The sequence below is a fragment of the Phacochoerus africanus genome, chromosome 14 (assembly GCF_016906955.1).
Source record: "Phacochoerus africanus isolate WHEZ1 chromosome 14, ROS_Pafr_v1, whole genome shotgun sequence".
NCBI classification, from domain to species: domain Eukaryota; kingdom Metazoa; phylum Chordata; class Mammalia; order Artiodactyla; family Suidae; genus Phacochoerus; species Phacochoerus africanus.
Window position 1 is genome coordinate 35,324,829 of NC_062557.1, and position 20,458 is coordinate 35,345,286.

General features: G+C 47.7%; 1 protein-coding gene across 2 annotated transcripts in view; it reads left to right on the plus strand.

Moving 5' to 3' along the window:
• Positions 1-5,999: 5,999 nt before the first annotated feature.
• YPEL2 (yippee like 2) overlaps positions 6,000-20,458 on the plus strand; it is a 70,088-nt gene continuing 55,629 nt past the window's right edge. The window contains exon 1 of one of the 2 annotated variants that reach the window (XM_047757048.1): positions 6,000-6,177. The gene's annotated coding sequence lies outside the window, so the exon portion shown is untranslated. The remainder of the gene's footprint in view (positions 6,178-20,458) is intronic. The other variant, XM_047757049.1, reaches the window with a different exon arrangement.

The following is a 20,458-nucleotide window of genomic DNA, read 5'->3' on the forward strand; positions in this document are numbered from 1 at the left end:
GATTTTGGAACTGTGGTTAAGTTTTGTAGACCTGTGGTAGCCTCCTCACAAGGCTGTTGTGAAGATTGGATTAAATTAAGCAATGGATGTAGAGTGTCTAAAATCAGCTTCTAGAACATAGAAGCACTATTAAATATTAAAATTTCTGGGTCTTTTTGTTTGTTTGTTTGTTTGTTTGTTTTGGGGAGGTTATTGTTGTTTTTGGCTGCAGATGGGAGTTCCTGAGCCAGGGATCCAACCTGCGCCACAGCAGTGACCTGAACTGCTGCAGTAACAATGCCAGATCCTTAACCTTCTGTGCCACAAGGGAACTTCCTCTGTTGTTTTTTTAAGATGAAAGTGCTAAGTGTAACTCTTGTTTCTCTGGGCCCTTTACCTGGCATAAGGTTTTCTTTGTTGGGTAGTCAGATGTTCGGATGAATTTCCTGGTAAAGGTGATTAGGACATTTAAAGAGAAGAGGAGAGAAGCGATTGTACTTTTTGATGATGCAGAAAAAAGAGAATAGATGAGCTTTGAAGCCAGATAGATTAGGGTTCAAATTCCATAGGATCAGCTTTTTTTTTTTTTTTGCTTTTTAAGGCCGTACCCATGGCATATGGAAGTTCCCAAGCTAGGGGTCTAATCGGAGCTACGGCTGCTGGCCACAGCCACAGCCACAGCAATAGCAACGCCAGACCCGAGCAGCATCTGCAACCTACACCAGAGCTCACGGCAACACCGGATACTTAACCCACTGAGCAAGGCCAGAGATCGAACCTGAAACCTCATGGTTCCTAGTTTGATTCGCTTCTGCTGCGCCGTGACAGGAACTCCAGGATCAGCTTCTTTAAAAAATGAGGGAAAATACCTATCTCGCAGGTTGTCTGAGGATCAAAAATAACAAGATAGAATAGAAACTGCTCCATCCACAACATGTGCTCAATAAATGAGAGCAGCTGTTTGGTCAAGAGTGTGTTCAGGAGGGCTGACGCACAATCCCTACCCACTTACAGGCTGAAATGCACATAATCAGCCATTTTCATGACTCCAAGTGAGGGACTTGGACCAGGATCAGAGAAAGCATTTATTGCACATAAAGGAACAAAGCACTGTTGCCATGATGTGTCTGCAGGAAGATGGCACCGGCTCTCCTCTGTGACGTAATGTCATGGGACTTTCCTCAGTGGGGGGGGGCAGATGGGAGGAGGGGGTATAGTGAACCCTTTGAGGAACAACTCCCCCTCCCCACACAGGCAGAGGGGATTGTTTTCCCAGGTGGTAATGGGAGTGTGAGCGCCTGTAGCCTTTAGCGTTCAGGAAGTTTCCACTGTGTTGTGATTTTATGCATTTCTTATTTTTATTTTTTAGTTTTTCATGTGTTTGTTTTCTGCTGTGATTTTAAATTGTAGGCAACCTCTTTCATTATAGAATATCCTGAGGTTTCACGTTACTCTTGTCACACGATGAAGTAAGACTGCTATCTGCTGATCAGTAGACTCGGAGAAGAGACGCCATCCATTCCTGCTTGAGTCCCTACTGGATTCAACTCAGACCCAAACCTGGAGGGAGGGCTTCCCAAGTGCCAAGTGCTGAAAATACAAAGACGATCTGATAAGGTTCCAGCCCAGAAGGGATTGGCAGAGAGAATGGATAACAGAACTCTTAATAGAGAGTGAGGAGTGTTGAGCGAGGCAATGGAGCTATGGATACAGTGCTACGGCAGGTACGGAGAAGAGAAAGATCAGGGGATTTTTTGGTTTGTTTTGTTTTTTCCTTTTTAGGACCGCACCCATGGCATATGGAGGTTTCCAGGCGAGGGGTCGAATTGGAGCTGCAGCTGCCAGCCTACACCACAGCCACAGCAATGCCAGATCTAAGCCATGTCTGTGAACTACCCTGCAGCTTGTAGCAACAAGGGATCCTCAACCCACTGAGCAAGGCCAGGGATTGAACCTGCATCCTCACGGACGCTATGTTGAGTTCTTAACCCACTGATCCACAAGGGGAATTCTGCAAAAGCTGAGTTTTTCTAGAGCGGTTAGGGGAAATTCCTTCAAAGTGACATTTGATCTGATCTTTGGATTGAGTCATCAAGCAAAAGGCTTTGAGATGGAATGAGGAAAAAAGCAGAAGGAGTGGGAAGGGGAATAAAAGAAAGTGAAAGAAACTTCAGGGGCTGGGGTGTGAGGTGGTGGGCATATTCATTCATTTGTTCAATTATTTATTCAACAAATGTTGGTTGAGTGCCCAACACGGTTCTTGGCCTTGAGGATACACACCTGGAAGCTCGACAAAGTCACGGGTGCTCTCATGCCGTTTACACCTTAGAGCTGGATGAGACAGAGAGCAAATAATACATAAACAAGGTAATTTTGGAGAGCAATATGTGTTATGAATAGATGGGAGTAGGTGAAATAACATGGACTCTGGCAGGCGTGTAAGATTAAGTATCGGGGAGGCCTCTGTGGCGGACGCATTTGAGAACAAGGGGTGAGGCGACAGCTTTCTGGAGGCAAACTGTTCTAGGTGGAGGAAACAGAAGATACAAACATTGTAACAAGACTAGACCCAGTGCATCTGAGAACAAAAAGCTGGCCAGCTTGACTGGAGCAGCGTGCGCAAAGGAGCAACGAGGAAAGACCAGAGAGGCTGGCCTGGTTAGCCGGGCTTCGTGGTCACTCCAAGAAGTTTGTTTTGAGGAAGTGCCATCTGGCTGCTGTGTAGAGAATGGACTGGAAGCAGGGAGATCAGCTGGGAGGCTGTTGCTTACCCCAGGCAAGAGATGTTGGTGGCTCCCAGCAGAGTGTTAGCAATGGAGGCAGATGTGTCAAGAGCAAATATGCATTTTTTAAGTGCAGCTGACAGGACCTGCTGATGCACTGGTTTGGGCGTGACGGAAAGGAAGATGTAAACCACCAAATGCTCTGAGAGGTTGAGTAAGATGAGCACATAAAAGTGACCTTTTCAGAGTTTCTGCGGTGGCACAGTGGACTCCGAATCCAACTGTAGCAGCTGGAGTTGCTGCAGAGGTGCAGGTTTGATCTCTGGTTGGGTGCAGTGGGGTCAAGGATCTGGCATTGCCATGGCCTCCGTCTGGGTCACAGCTATGGCTGGGATTCAATCCCTGGCCGGGGAATGTCCATAGGCCAAGGGTGTGGCCATAAACAAAGAAAACACAATGTGACCAAAACACCATGTGCCAGCAACACAATGTGATCTTTTTTTTTTTTTTTTTCCAATGTGATCTTTTCATGGTAAAGGTGTTGTGGATGTGGCAACAGTTAGGAATGTGGGATTGGAGAGAGGGAATGAAGGAAAAGAATGGCTGCAAAGCCTTTGGGAATGAAGGAATTTCGCCATACACAGAGCAGACAAGGTTCCTGGCCACTGACAAAGCCAAGGTGATAACCTGCCTGGGAGGCTAGGAACTTCTCAAACTTTCATTGCTAGGATTAAAAAAGAGAAAAACAGGAGTTCCCGTCGTGGCGCAGTGGTTAACGAATCTGACTAGGAACCATGAGGTTGTGGGTTCGATCCCTGCCCCTGCTCAGTGGGTTAACGATCCGGCATTGCCGTGAGCTGTGGTGTAGGTTGCAGACGCGGCTCGGATCCCGCGTTGCTGTGGCTCTGGCGTAGGCCGGTGGCTACAGCTCAGATTCAACCCCTAGCCTGGGAACCTCCATATGCCGAGGGAGCGGCCCAAGAAATAGCAACAACAACAACAACAACAACAAAAAAAAAGAGAGAAAAACACACCAACCAACCCTCTGGCTAAATCAAAACAAATTTATTTACCTCTCTCTAATTTTCCATCTCTTTTTTGTCCTACGGATAAAAGTATCTGTCTGTTCTCACACACTCTCCATTGGCCTCTTCATCTTCTCCTTTGAGTAAGTAGATTCTTACTCAAAGGAATATTATGGTCCAAGCCAAGCAGGAAATTCTGCACAGACCAGGCCCTGAGTAAATGCATATGAGGAGGGGCCATCAGAGCTGCTTTCAGGGAGGAAGAGAAGTTGCTTCTACTACTTTGTTTCACTTCTATCTTCTTGCCTAACAACTCACAATGCTTGGCTCTTTTGACTGGGAGGAGGCATGATGAGGCTTATTATATCTTTTTTGTTGGCTGCCTGGCTGGTTCTATTGTCTCCTGGTCTTTTGCAGCCTGTTTGACTCTTCCAGTTCCCTGCATACACACAGCAGGCCTGCAGGGGTCCTCAGATCTCCCTCTGAACCTGGGCCCCAGGCTTGTCCTCCTTCACTAACATTATCTTTTATTTAAACAGAAACAGTAGCCACCAATCTTGTTACATAACATACCCACATCCTAGGATGCTAAACTAATGCAACATCCACTGATGGGAAGAGGTGATCTGGCAACACCAATATTCACTAGGAGAATATAGCCTGAAATGTTGTAACAAGTTTGACTTCCTGGCCCTGCTTAGATTTTAGAGGGGGAAGGGATTTTAGAGATGATCTTATTTCAATCTTTGTTTTAAACAGTGGAAACTAAGGCCTAGAGAGACGAAGAAATATGCCCACATGGCAGATCAGGGCAGAAATCAAGCTCTGGATCACCTAAAGAATCTACCACCTCTTCTTAAATTAAGGATTAATTATTAAACCTTTCTTGGTCATGAATTTTTCTTATCTGAAGAGCATTTTTTTTTTTCTGTTTTAGATTTTCCAAGTTTGTTGCTTGTGAACAGTGACCTGCTCCTGCTTACAGAGAACTGCAGATTTGATGGGGTTTTTTTTGTTTGTTTGTTTTTTACTAACATTAGGACTGGATTCATATCAAACCATGCAATATGTATTAACTGAATACAATCTGAACACAAAGTATATTAACTGAATCACATCTATTTTAAAGACAGCTGGGTGGAGTTCGGGTACCTGGGTACCTGGTTTGAGGCATTTGGGGATCTACCCCAGTGCCATTCTCCCTTTATGAGCAAACCAGTGTGTAGAAGGAGATTGAAGTCAGCAGCACCTCCGGAAACATCTCACATTCTGACAGCAACTCAATAAAACATGGGGCTTCCTACTGCTTTCTGAGGGACTGCAGAACCACAGTGGGCAGCTGAAAAGGCTGGGCTGCTCTCTGCCCCTGATCCCTGACAGCATTCTTTCCGAAACTGACCTGTTTTCTTGCTGGGAGACTGTCCCACCCCACCCACCTGGTGCCTCCCTAGATTTCCTGACTGCCCTGGGCTGTTTTTTAACCTTCTCTTCCTTGAAAAGCACCACTCCACTGACCCAGAACGTGGGTGCCTCCCCTGTGGTCACTGACCATCCTATTCTCCTGGGCGAATCATTTTTCTCCAAAAGCATCGGGAAATCGCCAGCAATTGGGGGCTAGTTGCCTTATAAGTCCCCCGAATGTGTCTTTCCCACTTTTAATTAGCTACATTTAAGCAGAGCAGAGAGAAAAGGGGGAAATGCCTCGCTTTTGAGTAGGGCCTGGTTAGGGTCCTGTCGGGCTGTCACCATCTTTATTAAACTCAACTCCTGCGGGTCCCGAGAGCCTTTTCAGGTAACTTAGACCCTGAGTTAGGGATGGCTAAGGCGTGAGCCGGGAGTTACTCTCTTGGCCGCCCCAAGTAGGAGAAGCACTGTAAAGCCTCTCCTCTCCCTTCCCCGGGTTCTGAAAATCCCAGCCTTGACCTGGGGACAAACTCCAAACTCAAATAAACGGTCTCCTCCTGGGCGCCGAGAGAGCCTACCCAACCACATCACCCTTTCTCCCTGTTGCGCCGGCCAGCTGCCCTGCTTGGACAGGCTCCACTGGCTGAGCCTCAGCGGGCCAGACCGGGCACCCGCCGCACTCCCCGCACCCAAGCCCGGCCGGGCCCGAGGGGTGGGGGTGTGGGGGGGTGGGAGGTAGGGGAAGCAGGGGGCGGAGTTCCGTCCTTCGCTGATTGGCTCAGGGCGGATGGGCTGCGGCCGGGCCGAGCCAACCCGCAACGTGTTGCTATGTGCTGAGCCGAGGGGATAGGCGCGGGGGTGCGTCCGTCACCGGGCAGCCCCCGGCCCCAACCCGGAGGGATGCGGAGTGGCGGCGGCGGCAGTGGCGGAGACTGTGGCTTTAAGAGCGCGCCCAGAGCCCGGGATCCGGCCGGGCGGTCCTTCGCTGCTGCGCACCCCCGCGGAGCCGAGCTCAGCGCTGGCCGGACGGGGCTGCCTGCTGCCGGGTAAGCAGATGCGAGCTCTGCGCGGGCCGGGCGTGCGTGGGCGTGGGACGCGCTGTCAGTTCGGGCGCCCGGCCCCGGGCACTGGGCTCAGGTCCCGTGGCTCCTGCGGCCCGGCTCCTCCAGAGCGCGCGGCGCCCTCTGCCCCTCGCAGCCGAGGCGGGGTCTGGCTGGGGGGGGTCTCCCCGGGGGGCCGCGGGCTCAGGGGGCGGGGAGCAGGCCGCCGGGGCCACGTGACCGGTTTGTTTACAAACACTGCGGAGCTCAGGCGGCGGCCCGCGGCGGGAGCCCAGGTGGCCCGGGTTCCCCGGTCGGGGCTGAGGACCTGTGTGGCGAGCCAGGCTAGTCTGGGGCGCGCGGCTAGGCGGCGAGGGTAGGGTGGAGGGAACCTGGAGACTCAGTCGCTGCTGCTTCCTTAGCGTAGTTCCCGTAGTTCAAACTCCGTGGGGGGCAGGGTAGGGACTACGGGCGTTTTCTGTCTCCGAGGACGCTAAGTCTCCGCAGGAGACACTGGATCTGGGGGTGCCGCCCTCAGTGCCCCCGCCTTCGGGGGACTGGCCGCCCTCGAAACTCCCAGGAGCGCTTGGCCAGCTCCGGGCCGAGGTAACCGCAGCCGAGTTCCTGCCTGGCCGCTTCCCGGCGCCTCCCCAGTGCCCTTGCCAAGGGGGTGGGCGCGAGTGCTCTCCTGCCCGCCGGAATGTAGGGGCCTCTCCAGCGAGTACCTCCCAGGAACTGGTGCTGAGGGGCAGCCCCAACCTCTCACTGCTTCAAGTTCATCCTCCTTGGCCACTGACCTCCTCTGGGTGCCTTTATCCAAGTGGTGGTTTTTCTCTCTTTGACGGGTGGGGGGGAACCACCTGTTCTTTTGGACCCAGCCCAGGAGACTGCCACTTTTGACTTCACTCTCAGCTTACAAGAGCTTACAAAGCCAAGAGAGTGAGTGTCCTCTGTTCTGAATGTAGCTGACCCTCCCACAGCTCTGACGCCGTGAATGGTACAGGAAACTGCTCCTGGGCTTTGCTGGGATTTCTGCTTTTTCGCCTCCTTGTCAGTTTGTCCAAGGGGCTTGAGGCTCTTTTCAGTAAGTCCAAAAATGTGACACAACAGCTAGCTACTCGTCTTTTTTTTTTTTTTTCTCCTGCTCTTCCTCCCATGTTCCTCTCTTCGGGTCCAGCAAGATGTGCAATTCCCTGCATGGAACGAAAAGGGAAACTGTTTTATTCTCTGTGCTCCACTTGCTCACGTAGCATAAGCCTTGGAGGAACCTAGGGGATTGAGTTGAGAATTTAAGTGATTTGCCCAAGGCAACTTTTGTCTCTGGCTCTCTGGTGGGACTTCACCTGCTTGATGCTCTCCCGTGCTTTCCTGATTCAGGGCCTTGTGAGCAAGTGAGCCTGGATTCACCGATTCACCCTTCCATCCCTGACTTTCCTTTGACCTAGTCACGGCCGTGGACTGCAAAGTTGGGCTGAACCTAAGTTCTGTCTGACCCTAATCTACGCTAATGAGTGGCTCAAAATTCTTCACCAAGGAACTGATGCAGCCTGAGAAAGGTCGTGCAAACTTCCCTTTAGTACCTTTCCTTATCATCGGCTCCATGATAAGGGTCTCAGGCTGGAGCAGGGTGGTGGCCTTGGGCTCATCCCCCTCCTCAGTTTGGCTTTGCCTTATCAGTTTAGGGTTTGATAACAGCCTCTCCATCTTGCTATTTTTGTGCTTGAACTAAAATCCAGAAGCGTGGAGTTAGGGGTGGAAAATGGAAAATAAACACCATGCACAAAAATATTGCTTTCCTTTTTCCCTCTAGGAGACTGGTTTTCAAACTCTGAGTGGGGTTCACAGTGAGGAATACATTTGACATCACTGCACAGAGGTCCGCAACTGCATAAGTGTCGGGAAATAACTGCTCTTACTACCTGCAGTGTGTTCTATTTATAATTTTTTCCTACTTAGTTAAAAAAAAATCAGCTGCTGGTCATGACTCATGAATTTGGTTTTTTTGACCAAACAGGTCACTGCCCAAAGTTTAAGAAACATGGCTCTAGGAGTTCCCGTTGTGGCTCAGTGGTTAACGAATCTGACTAGGAACCATGAGGTTGCGGGTTCGATCCCTGGCCTTGCTCACTGGGTTAAGGATCTGGCATTGCCGTGAACTGTGGTGTAGGTCGCAGACACAGCTTGGGTCTAGCATTGCTGTGGCTGTGGCGTAGGCCAGTGGCTACAGCTTCAGTTCAACCCTCAACCTGGGAACCTCTATATGCCATGGGTACAGCCCTAAAAAGACAAAAAAAAAAAAAAAAGAAATGACCTGGGTAGTATTTTTAAAATGCAGTTTGTGAGTGCACTCGGGAGTTGTTTATTCTCAGTGGGGCACTTTTTCTTTTCTTTCTTTCTTTTTTTTTTTTTAATTTTAAGGCCGCACCTGTGGCACATGGAAGTTCCTGGGCCAGGGATTGATAGGGGTGGTGGTGGGGAATTGAACTCACAGCTATCCAGCAACCGGAGCTGCTGCAGGTTCTTAACACTGCACCACAGCAGGAACTCCAGGGCACATTTCTAATAAGTGGGCCATACAGTTGTGAGGCAGGTGATTGATAAGAAACCCTGATCTAGGGGGAATTGGGGGCAATGAACAATGAAAGGCATTAACTTAGATGTGAAGTATGCAAAACCTTCATCAGATCTGTGACCCACACTGTGTAAATCCAGGATCACTCATCTGGCCCACTAGCCCAGGCTTTGAAAAGTAAGGTTATAGTGTTTGCTTTCAGCTTCCATGAAGCATTGGCCCAAAAAGACAGGCCCCCCACTCCTTCCCCACACAACCCTGCTCCAGCCCATTTGAGGGCTGCCGCTTGCTGTCCTATGCCATTGGATGTTTCTAGGAGTTGGGGTCCTGAGTAGTGCTGTTGAGCTTGCTGTGTTAGCCACAGATTATGTGAATTTTCAGTTTTAATGATTTTAATGGTTTTGAGTGGATGACACAGTCATTGTGCCGGGGATATTACCAACTGGCCAGCAGAAAAGGTTGATTTTGTTTATTTAACATCTGGGCATTCCACAGGGGGAAGGGCAGACTGGTGATTTTATTTTTGTTGGGGTTCGGGGGGTGCCCAGGGGCTTGTCTGTCAACAGTTGTTTAATAAGAAGAGGTGCAAGTCTCCTTACTTACCGTCGCTCTGGTTCTTTGTTTTGTAACAGCTCCGCTCCTGTGTGCAGGTGGACTTTGTTAGTCATCTAGTTTCTGATGCTATTCCCTCGGTCGCTGCTTTCAAGCATAAACGTACACACACCTGATGCATCCACATGTTGTTTCCCTCTTAGTTAACTGTGCCCCAACATGTTGGTGAAAGAGGTCTCCTTGAATTTATCAAAGCTGCAATTTAGCTTCAAAAAGAATTCGACATTATCCAAATTCAAATTCAACTGTGGTGCTTCTAGCCAGGGGTATGCCTTATATGGGAACACTAACTAGGATAGTTGAAATTAATAATGTTCAGTTTGGTCAAGCAGCTCACATTTAGAACATTTAGTTGTGAGCTTATGCAAAAAAAAGAAGGCAACAGAAGGATGGTGAATGATGGGATATCCTAGGATAGGAAAAGCAGGGGGAAGAGAGGTCAGGCAGGATTCAAATGGAGCTCTGGGGTCAGTTTTCTTTGTAAATTTTTGTAAATTATCTTGGCATTTCCCTAAGGTCTGTCCACCAAACCACCAGTTGCTCTGACAATTGCATTCCCTTAGCTCGCCTTTTTCTCTTTTTTTTAAAGGACTGCACCCAAGGCATATGGAAGTTCCCAGGCTAGGGGTCGAATCGGAGCTATAGCTGCCAGCCACAGCAACGAGGGATCAGAGCCGCATCTGTGACCTGCACCACAGCTCGCAGCCAGGTTGGTTTCTTAACCGGCTGAGTAAGGCCAGGGATTGAACCCGTGTCCTCATGTGTACTTCGGGTTCGTTACCCCTGAGCCACGACAAGAACTCCATTCCCTTAGCTCGAAGGGGTACAAAACTCTGGCAAAAGAAGTGTCCTTTCCAGCGATGGAAAGCCAGGGCTAAAGGTATTCTTTTAAGAGTTGAAAGCTTAGTGGTATTATCCCTAGCAAAAGTCTGTGCGTACTTCTATGTATAGATATTTGCATCTTAAAGGACCTGCACCTACCCTGGGAGCTGTGATTGTAGCCCTGGCAGGTTTAAAAGTAAATAGGATTATGCCATTCCCATGTTTACAACTTTTCTGGCTTCCCGGTGCCCTTCAGAAATAATCCAGCCCCTTTCCCTGAAGTCCTTGCAGGACCTGACCCCCTCTCCTGGCTTCTCCCACCTCACTTCCTACCAGTCCTCACCTGGTTTGCTCTGCTTCTGTCCGGCTTCAATTGCACTAGCCTTCCTGAGGTTTCTAAAACATGTAAGGTTTGTTTTTGTCATCGCGCCTTTCTACTTGTCTTCTGTCACTTGGGCCTCAGAGAGCCCCTCCCTGACCTGTTGTCTAACACAGCCCTGCCTCCCTGCCCCTCATCCTCCCTTTATCCCTTTAATTTTGTGTTTTTCAAAGCACTTTAATGCTGGAAATGGTTGTCGCCTCAATGGTTGGATTGGAAGCTCTGTCTTGCTCACTGCTGACAGCGCCTGGCAGGGAGTCACACAGGATAGATACTTAATTGTTGGTGGAATGAATGAATGAATGAATGTCCGAGAGAGCCAAGGGGTAGAGTCTTTAAGAGTAGGAAATAATACTTTATTTTCAAAAGGAAAAGTTTTCCCTTTCCTGGGAATTTCTCTTCCCTTGGAATTCGTTTCTTCTGGACTTCTGCTTTTCACACTATTTTTCATCCTTTCATTCTTTTTAAAGGTGCCAAACTCTCTAAAAGCTCCATTGTCATTTCATTGTTGTTAGTAACTGTTGCCTCCCCTACTAACCTTATTCTGGGCCTTGCTGTTCTCCAGACAAACAAGCATTTCTAGCAGTAATTGCATTTTCTTAATACTAGGAGGCACTATATGAAGAGCTGAGAGCCTTGGCCTTGGAACCAAAAGGATCTGAATAATTGGCTCTGTGATCTTGGGCCATTTGCTAAAATTCTTTAAATCTCTGTTCCTTATTTGTAAAGTGGAACTAATAATAGTTAATGTTACACAGGATTGATGGGAGGATTAGATGAGAGATTGCATGGGAACCCAGACACAGAGCCTGGCACATATGCACTTTGGTATTAGCTATTAATAGCAACACTAATCTTAATAGTTGATTCCCTCTCTCTCTCACTGGCAGAAATTCCCATCCATTGATTTGGGAGTGGGCAGTAAGAGGGAAACTACCAAATCTAAAGGAGGGTAAAAACATGAAGGCCAAAAATGTTACTTAGATTTCTCAGAATTGGAATGGAATTTAGAAGTAATCTAATTGCAAACTGCTGCCCAACTCTTAGTAAACATCCAGGTGGAAGATGTAATATTTATAGAAATGTTTGGAAGGACATGTTGTCTACCTGGTCTTAGTTTTATCCTTGAATTAAACTGGGCCAACTGAAAGCTTCATACTTTGGCAGTGTTAGCTTAGCCCCTCCAGAATTATTTTCACTGAGCTGAACTTGGGTGTCCTGCCCTTTGCTTTTAAGCACGGACGATGTCCAAAATAGCTTTATATAACGTGCTACTACATTTCTTATGAGTGTGTATATTGTTGAAGACTTAAGCTGCAACTTCACTTTCTCTGTTAATTGGAGAAATTTCTTTCAGAACTCAGTGCCAGGAAAAGCTTTGTCTCTCCCAAGGAACTGGCATGATTTTTCTTTGTGGGTGAGTGGATAGAACTGATCATATTTCTCTTTTCGCTTTGGCTGCCAGGAAGCACAGAGCCACATTTGTGGCTTGACTTTAGTAACTATGGGGCCCTGCATCCTAATTTTTTTCCAGTGTTAACCTTATATTTTTTATTTTCTCTACTTTCAAGTTAATGATTTATAACTGTTAATTGGATGTATGCTGGATTGGATTAAAATCCATTTTAAGTGATATATTTTAGATATACAAACATTGAGGCTCAAACAAGCAAAAAGGACTTGCTTAAGACACAGAACTCATTAGGACAAGCATAGACTGTAAGCCATACCTTTTATTTCTAGGGCCCAGGACTTTTTTTTTTTTTTTCTTCCTACACCCATGGCATGTTTAAATTGGGTTGAATTACAGCTGAATTAGAGCTGCAGCTGCCAGCCTACACCACCACCACAGCCACACCAGATCTGAGCCACATCTGGGACCTCCTCTGCTTGGGGCAGTGCTGGATCCTTAACCCACTGAGCAAGGCCTGGTATCGAACCTGAATCCTCATGGACACTAGTTGGATTCTTAACCCTCTCAGCCACAGCAGGAACTCCCCCAGAGCTCTTGTACTCCTGTCCATTCTGGAAGACTACCGACTTCTAAAACCCTGAATAACCCATAATGTCTCAATATTCAGCAAAGCCTATCTTTGTGATGGGGCAATGAGTTGTGGCGCTGCCACCCAAATTCCTGTTTCCTGGCTGGGTCAGCATCACTGTACTCTCCTGTCTCCTGAGTTGCAGGGTGATCAGTTGTGCCTCATGGTCCTGAGAATGTAGTATGTCCAGGCTTAGTTGGTTTTATCTGAAATGAGATTACCAGCTCAGAATGAAAATCAGCCTCTCATGTCTTGAGTTCCCTTGTGTGTTTCTTGCCACAAAAGGAAGGCTTGATGGCCAAAGGGCAGTTGGGTGCCCCTAAGGCTCAGACCGGGTCTTCTGGGTGTAGACAGTGGTTGAGTTTGGCTGGGCTGAAGAAAGTGGCTTTATTCTATCTGATGTAAAATATGAGTTATTGGGAATATTGACCAGCCTAATGATTCGTTTTCCCGTGGTGTTCTGGTTGGGAGTACCTGGGGCAAGAGAGCATAGGCTTGGAATTTATCCCACCTGAGTCAGGAAAATTTTGATTCCGATTTTGAGATAGAGAAGCGGAACCTCTGGCCGCAGGCTGAAGCTCAACCTTGGTTTTGTTTAATTTTCCTGGGTGATCAGCTAATAAAACCTCTGAGAGATAAAGATAAGTGTAATAGAGCCCCTGCCCCTAAGAGCATATCCTCAAATAGGAGGGATTACAGCATATGTGTCAACCAGAGTCCAAGGTAGAAAGAGTTTAAAGTCATTGTAGAGATACCGAAAGAGGGTAGGCATTTTGGAGATGGGGCTGGGAAGAATGAGGAAACTTTAAACCTGCAGAAACATGCCAGGAGAAAAGAGTGTGTGCAAAGGTCCGGAGGTATGAACGTGAGCGGTAACGTATGCGGAAGGCTCAGGAGGCTTGTGGGATGTGGGCAGGAGGCATTGCCTGGGCTGCCATTGCTGCAGTGGAGAATAACTCTGTAGATGTGGATTGCGGCTTAATCTCACAGTAGACCTCGGGAGGGTGAAGACCTGTGAACCGTGGCTGACACAGAGGTTGATCAGAGGCATCCTCAAGAGTGAGACCTTCCCTAGGGCTTCTCAAACCTGATTGCTTTAAGAATCCCTGGCCCAGGAGTTCCTGCTGTGGTACAGCGGGTCAAGGATCCGACTGCAGCAGCGCGGGTCACTGCAGAGGCTCTGGTTCACTCCCTGGCCTGGCTCCGTGGGTTCAAGGATCCATGTTGCCCCAGCTGAGGTGTAGTGTAAGGTCGAAGTTGTGGCAGGGATTCAGTCCCTGGCCCGGAAACTTCCATATCCCACAGGTGCTGCCCCTGGAGGAAAAAAAAAAAAAAAAGGAATTCTTGGCCCAGCCAAAAAGCCTGTACCATCAGAATTTTCAGGATGGGGGAATCTAATAAGAGCAAGCAAATAATATCTTCCCCTACCCCTAGTTTCCCAGGTTTTTCTAAAGCAGTCCACCCCAGACACATCTGAAGTCTGGAAAAATCACTGAGGTAGTTCTCCTTGGCTGAAACCAACTGCTAAACTTCCTTAACCTTTGGCCTCCTTTCCCTGACTTTTTACTTTGCCTCTTTTTCTTTTGCTTGTGTGTCATCCATTATATTTTTTCCCTTTATCTCTTCTCTTACCACTTTGGTAAGTGGCGGGGGCGGGGGGTTCCCTGTCTAAATTGACCCACCACCAAATGGACCATAAAGTGTAAATGAGGAATTCCCAGGTGGCGCAGTGGGATAGGGATCTGGTATTGTCACTGTTGTGACCCCAGGGACTTCCACATGCTGTGGGCATAGCCTCCTCCCCCCCCCCCCAAAAAAAGGAGAAATGAATTCTCTTCCAGTATTTGCTGTGCTAATGGTATAAACATATGTCTTATGTAAATGTAAATTAGACAGGGCTTTTGGTTCGTTTTGCTTACATGATTCTTTAATTTGTTTTCTTTAGGATTTGAGGGAAAAAGTATCCCCACACATGACTGCAGCCTTAAAGCTAAATATCCTATTAGCAGGAAGAGATGACAAGAACTGCAAACTAGCTTTTTCTTGTGCCTAATCTGCTGTCCCGCCGTCTGGTTCAGGTTATTCCCTTCCCTCATTTGTTTTTCTCAGATTTCTGCAAGTTGACGTGTAGAGCCAACCCTGGGAGCCTGGAGATATTTTCAGAGATGTTGACATCTTTGTTTGGCATTATAATTAATTGAATTAGACTCTTGCTCCAGGAGATGTGCAGCTCGTTCTAGAAGGGCCCAAGCACCGAGGAGGTGCGTCTTCAGACCTCTCAGCTTTGTCTGGGTTGAAGGATGCATTGGAGGATGGGTTCTCAGGGTTCCCTGGTTCTGGTACTTTCTAGCAGAATGACTGACCTTGGGGAAATTACTTAACTGCTCTCGAGCCTTTTCCTCCTCTTTCAGATAGCTCTTGGGCTAGCCTTTACTCGGTCTCTGGATGTGGTCAGGAATGGCTCACAATCCAGTGGAAACAGTGACCCATAAACCACTAAGTTTGTGGAGCTTTCTTTTTTCCTTTTTTTTTTTTTTTTAGCTTTTTTAGGGCTGCGCCTGTGGCATATGGAGGTTCCCAGGCTAGAGGTCAAATCGGATCTGTCGCTGCTGGTCTACACCACAGCCACAGCAATGCCAGATCCAAGCCATGTCTGTGATCTACACCACAGCTCACAGCAACACTGGATCCTTAACGCACTGAGCAAGGCCAGGGATCAAACCCGCATCCTCATGGATCCTGGTCGGATTCGTTACTCCCGAGCCATGATGGGAACTCCCGAGCTTTCTTAAATTATATGAAAAAGCTGTACTGGCAATGCGCGTGGCTCGCCTTGGTATGCCAGGCCTGAAAAGAAAAGAGGCGCTCAATCCTAGGAAAAAATAGCTGCCATTCCCATAACAGGAGAAATCCAGAAGATTGCTCTAGAATCAAGTCTCTCTCCGTGACTCTATTCCTTTTCCTCTCCTTCAGTAAATGGCAGCACTAGATGACAGTTGAACTCTTAGAACAAAATATATTTGTCTTTGGGCTGACCATGGCTGGGACTTTGGACATACAGGCTTCCTTTTGAAAGTGCCTCTGCCCTTTTTTTTTTTTTTTTCCTCCATTGAGTTTTAAATTCAGTTTCCAAATTCCAATTGGTGAAAGGCAGGGAGCCCAGCCACAGATGTCAGAGTCTAGAGTTTTGGATTTATTTGAATTGGGAGATTAAAGTGAGAAGGCCAAAGGCATGCTGACAGCTGAACAATAGAATTGTATTGGCAGATTTGGGATGGATGGTTTGTAACTAATTGGGGCCCCAACTGTGCCCTGGGGGAGCAGCAATTAAACAGAAATCAAGGTCACACTGTGCCCATATTCCCAAAGACATTTGTTTATTCAGTGAATAGTATTAGATATTTGAGTGTGAGACACAAATGACAATCAAGTAATCACCTCAATAAAAGTAAAACTATACCTACCTGTGAAAAGTGCTCCTGGGCCAGAGATCAGATCCGAGCTGCAACGCCGGATCCAACCCACTGTGCTGGGCCAGGGATAGAACCTGCATCCCAGTGCTCCCAAGATGCTGCTGATCCTATTGCTCCACAGTGGGGGCTCCCAACGTTTCATTTTTATTTAATTAATTAATTAACTTATTTTCACTTTTTAGGGTTGAACCCGAGGCATATGGAAATTCCCAGGCTAGGGGTTGAATTGGAGCTGTAGCTGCCGGCCTATACCACAGCCACAGCAAAGCCAGATCTGAGATGCATCTGTGATCTACACCACAGCTCACAGCAATGCCAGATCCCTGACCCACTGAGTGAGGCCAGGGATCGAACCAGCATCTTCATGGATCCTAGTCGGATTTATTTCTGCTGCTCCACAATGGGAACTCCCCCAATGTTTAAAAATATTGGATAGTGGCAAAGTAAGGAGATTAAAAAATAGCTGCTTTACAGAGCAGCAGTGTGCTAGTGGTGTCATTTACTTAGTACTTAACATCAAGGAGTTCCCATTGTGGCACAGTGGAAATGAATCCGACTGGGATTCATGAGGATGCAGATTCGATCCCTGGCTTCACTCAGTGGGCTAAGGGTCCGGTGTTGCTCTGAACTGTGGTGTAGGTTGCAGACATGGCTCAGATCTGGCGATGCTGTGGCTGTGGTGCAGGCCGGCAGCTGTATGTAGCTCTGATTTGACCCCTAGCCTGGGAACTTTCATATGCTTCAGGTGTGGCCCTAAAAAAAAAAAAAAAAAAATTATCAAGAATCTCCAGTGTGCTGGACCGAGTCCTGGGGAGACCAAGGCAGGAATAGGAGAGTAAAGATTGGACTGCAGGGAGTTCCCAGACACACGGCGGTGATGGGTTCCAGTAGCATTCCAGAGAAGAGTAGGTTGTTTTATGTGCTGGAGGAAGGGAGGCCCGTTGTGCTTATTAGGGTCTTATTTGAGCTGGGTATTAAGGGATGAGCAGGCATATACAGGGCAGAGAAGATAGGTTAAGGCTTTGCAGGCGGCTGAAGCTACTTGAGAAAAGGGGCATGAAGGAGCCGGGTCTGCAGGGGCGACAGGTTTGGAGTGGGGCGGGAGGGTCATGAGAAGATAAGGAGAATTGAGCCCAGGTTCTTGGTGCCACCTCACGGGTTGGGCCTTGTCCTGGAGCCTGCTAGGAAACCACTGGAAGTTTTGAAACATGAGCGAGAAAGATGTGATCAGATTGTGCGGTATAAATAGAATTCTGGAATGGGCTGGAGAGGTAAGAGCTGAGTCAGGGAGCCCAGTTTAGGAAGCGATCACAGTAGCTCAGGGTGAGAGCGGGTAGGGCTCAATGCTGCAGGCGGTGACTGTGAGGACAGCAGTGGGAGAGGGTGGATTGTAGAGGCGCAGCCGACTGTCGAGGGGACAGATGGAGTGTGGCCTAGAAGGGAGAGCGAATAAAGGATGTTTTCCACTTGAGCAGCTGGGCTTCCAGGAGGAAGGAACAGAATTGGGGTGAAGGGGACAGGAGCCAGGAGGAATGGGAAAGATGGTGCTGGCTTTGGGAGCCTTCCTAAGAGCCAGACAGAGGCACCCTTTATTTTTTTAGGGCCTCACCTGCAGCATATGGAAGTCCCCAGGCTATGGATCGAATCGGTGCCGCAGCTGCCAGCCTGCACCACAGCTCACGGCAATGCCAGATCCTTATCCCAGTGAGTGAGGCCAAGGATCCAACCCACGTCCTCATGGATACTAGTTGGCTTCTTAACCTGCTGAGCCACAGTGGGAACTCCCTTTAGAAAGGAATCCAAGATTCAGGAACAGGAGACAGAGGTTCAGAAAACATGGATGTGGATGAGAATTCGCAGAGGGGCAGACAGTCAGCCACATGGTGGAAGCACCTCTGAGGAGGAGGAGGAGGAGGAGGAGGAGGAGGATGGAAGAAGAGTAGCCAGGGAGATTGAGGCTCAGCCAGAGAGACAGAAGAACCCAGAGAGGCAAGATGGGGCCCATAAGGGAGAGTTTCAGGGAAAAAGCAGCCCACAAGAGAGCTGAATGCAGCACCAGAGCCAAAGAGTGTTAGCATTCAAAAGTATGAGTGTTTGGACTTGGCATGTTGGAGGCTGCCCATATTTCTGTTACTCAAAAGCCTGGTTGTGATAAATGATATTCATGGAGCATTGCCAGAAGGCTCTGTAGCTCTTCCATTCCTCTGGAGAGTCGATATCGCTGGATCCAGCCAGACTATCAGAAAGCCATGTTCTTGGGCTGCCCTGATTTGACCTCACGTAGAATCCTTTTTACAGAATTGTCTCCTGCAGCCACCCAGAAGAGAAATGTCTCCCAGAAAATCTGCATCCTGAGTGGAAGGGATGGACTGGGGGTTTGGGATTGGCATGTGCACACTGAGGTATATGGAATGTTTGGCAAACGGGGACTTGTCGTATAGCCCGGAGAACTCTGCCCAGTATTCTCTGATCATCTATGCAGGAAAAGAATCTGAGAGAGAATGGATATGTGTGTATGTATGATGGGTCACTTTGTTATACAGCAGAAATTATCAACACCCTTGTAAATTAACTACATGTCAATAAAGCTTAAAACAAGAAAGAAAAAAAGAAAATCTGTATCCTGAACAACCAAGATGCTTTTATTTCAGGAAGTTCCTGCTGTGGCAAAGTGGGTTAAAGATCCGGCATTGCTGTGGCATAAGTTTCAACTGCGGCTTGGATTTGATCCCTGGTGTAGGAACTTCCATATGCCCTGGGTTTGGCCATTAATAATAATAATAATAAAAAAGGATGCTTTTATTGCGAGGAAATATAAACCTTATAGCTGCTTCTATTTTTTCTTTCCCTTCTTGTTTACTGGGGAACTTGGCACTTGAAATTCAATAAATATTTATCACTTTAATGGCATGCGTTTCTATGTCCTGTCTCTTTTGTTCTTTCATTCCTCCTACCCTAATTTCCTAATCTGTTTTAATTAATGTTGTATTGTTTATGTTTTTGCCAGCCACCTTAAATCCTTTTTGGATCTCATATAAATCTATAAGAAAAAGAAGGAAACCATTGATGAACTTGAGCCAAGTGTCCTTGGTAATGAATCTTCAGAGTATTTTTGGTTGAAATTATAGAAAACAACCCAAGGTAATATCTAGTCTCTTCATAGGGGGCAAGCAACAGCTACTTCTATGTAATGTCTAGTAAATTACATGCAAGTTGCAGAATATTCAAGGGGAAGTGCCTCTTCTCTTTGCAGATGTTCTAACAGATGTAAGCCTCACATGGGGGGCCTCCCAGGCAGAATGCTGAACTAAGGGCCATGTGGTAAATATATTGCTTTGCTAACAGAAGTTGCAAAGCACCATGCAGCAGCCATCTCTGAGTGGACTCGGAGAAACTGGCATATTCTGTGACCTAGCTGAAGTCAAGGTCTTAACAGAATGAAGCTTGGCAGATGGGTCCTCAGCTCTGGGGCAGGGTTCAACTGGCAGAGACATCATTACAACATGAAATCAGGACTTTAAGAGGAGAAGGAATCCTAGAGATCATGTAGGATTATCATCTGATAGGCAGTCCTCCTGAAATCAAGACTAGGCCCTGTATCCTGCGAAGTGATGAAGGGTTGGTTTTGTTTATGAAGGGGAGTGGTTTCTTGAATATCCAAACTGGTTTTTATTATCCACTGGATGGATTCGAAATACCACCTCGGTCCAGAGCTATACAGTGGTTAACTTTGAAGCGATGGCATTGCTTTTCCTCCTGTGTGTCTTGCACATTAGCTTGTGGCAGTTTTAATAGGGAAGTTTCAGTGACGTTTGCAGCAGTGGCCCCATCCTGGGATTAGTCGAGTCCATGCAGACCACAGAGGTAACTTCCACTGCACTGAGTGCTGGAGTTTTGTTTGGAATGACATTTGCAATAATGTCAGATCCCCAACTAAGCCATAAAAACCTACGTCAACCACAGGATACCTTTAAGTGGATTAATTTAGGCCTAACCCTCTAACCACCATGAGTCAACCTGGCAGACAGGGAGCACGGCTCAGTTTAGGTCTTGGGAATAGGAATGGTTCCCGTGCTTTTTCTCTCTTGCTGGTAAGGATGATCACAGCTAATCAAGTTTATGAAGCACTAACCATGGGCCGGGTGCTGTGCGGAATGCTTCGCTTGCATTGTGTCCCTGGATGCTTTGGTCTCCTCCATGAGGTAGGCCCTGTTATTCCCTTTCAGGCAACTTGCCCAGTGGTGATGTAGCGAGTGAGACGAACCAAGACAGACTCCAAGTCCATCTGTCTCTAATCCTGTCCCCATCACCAGTGGACGACACCGCCACCCACTTCTCTTATGCTTTTATGTGGCAGCCCAGGGAAACCCTGGTCTGGGTCCAGGAT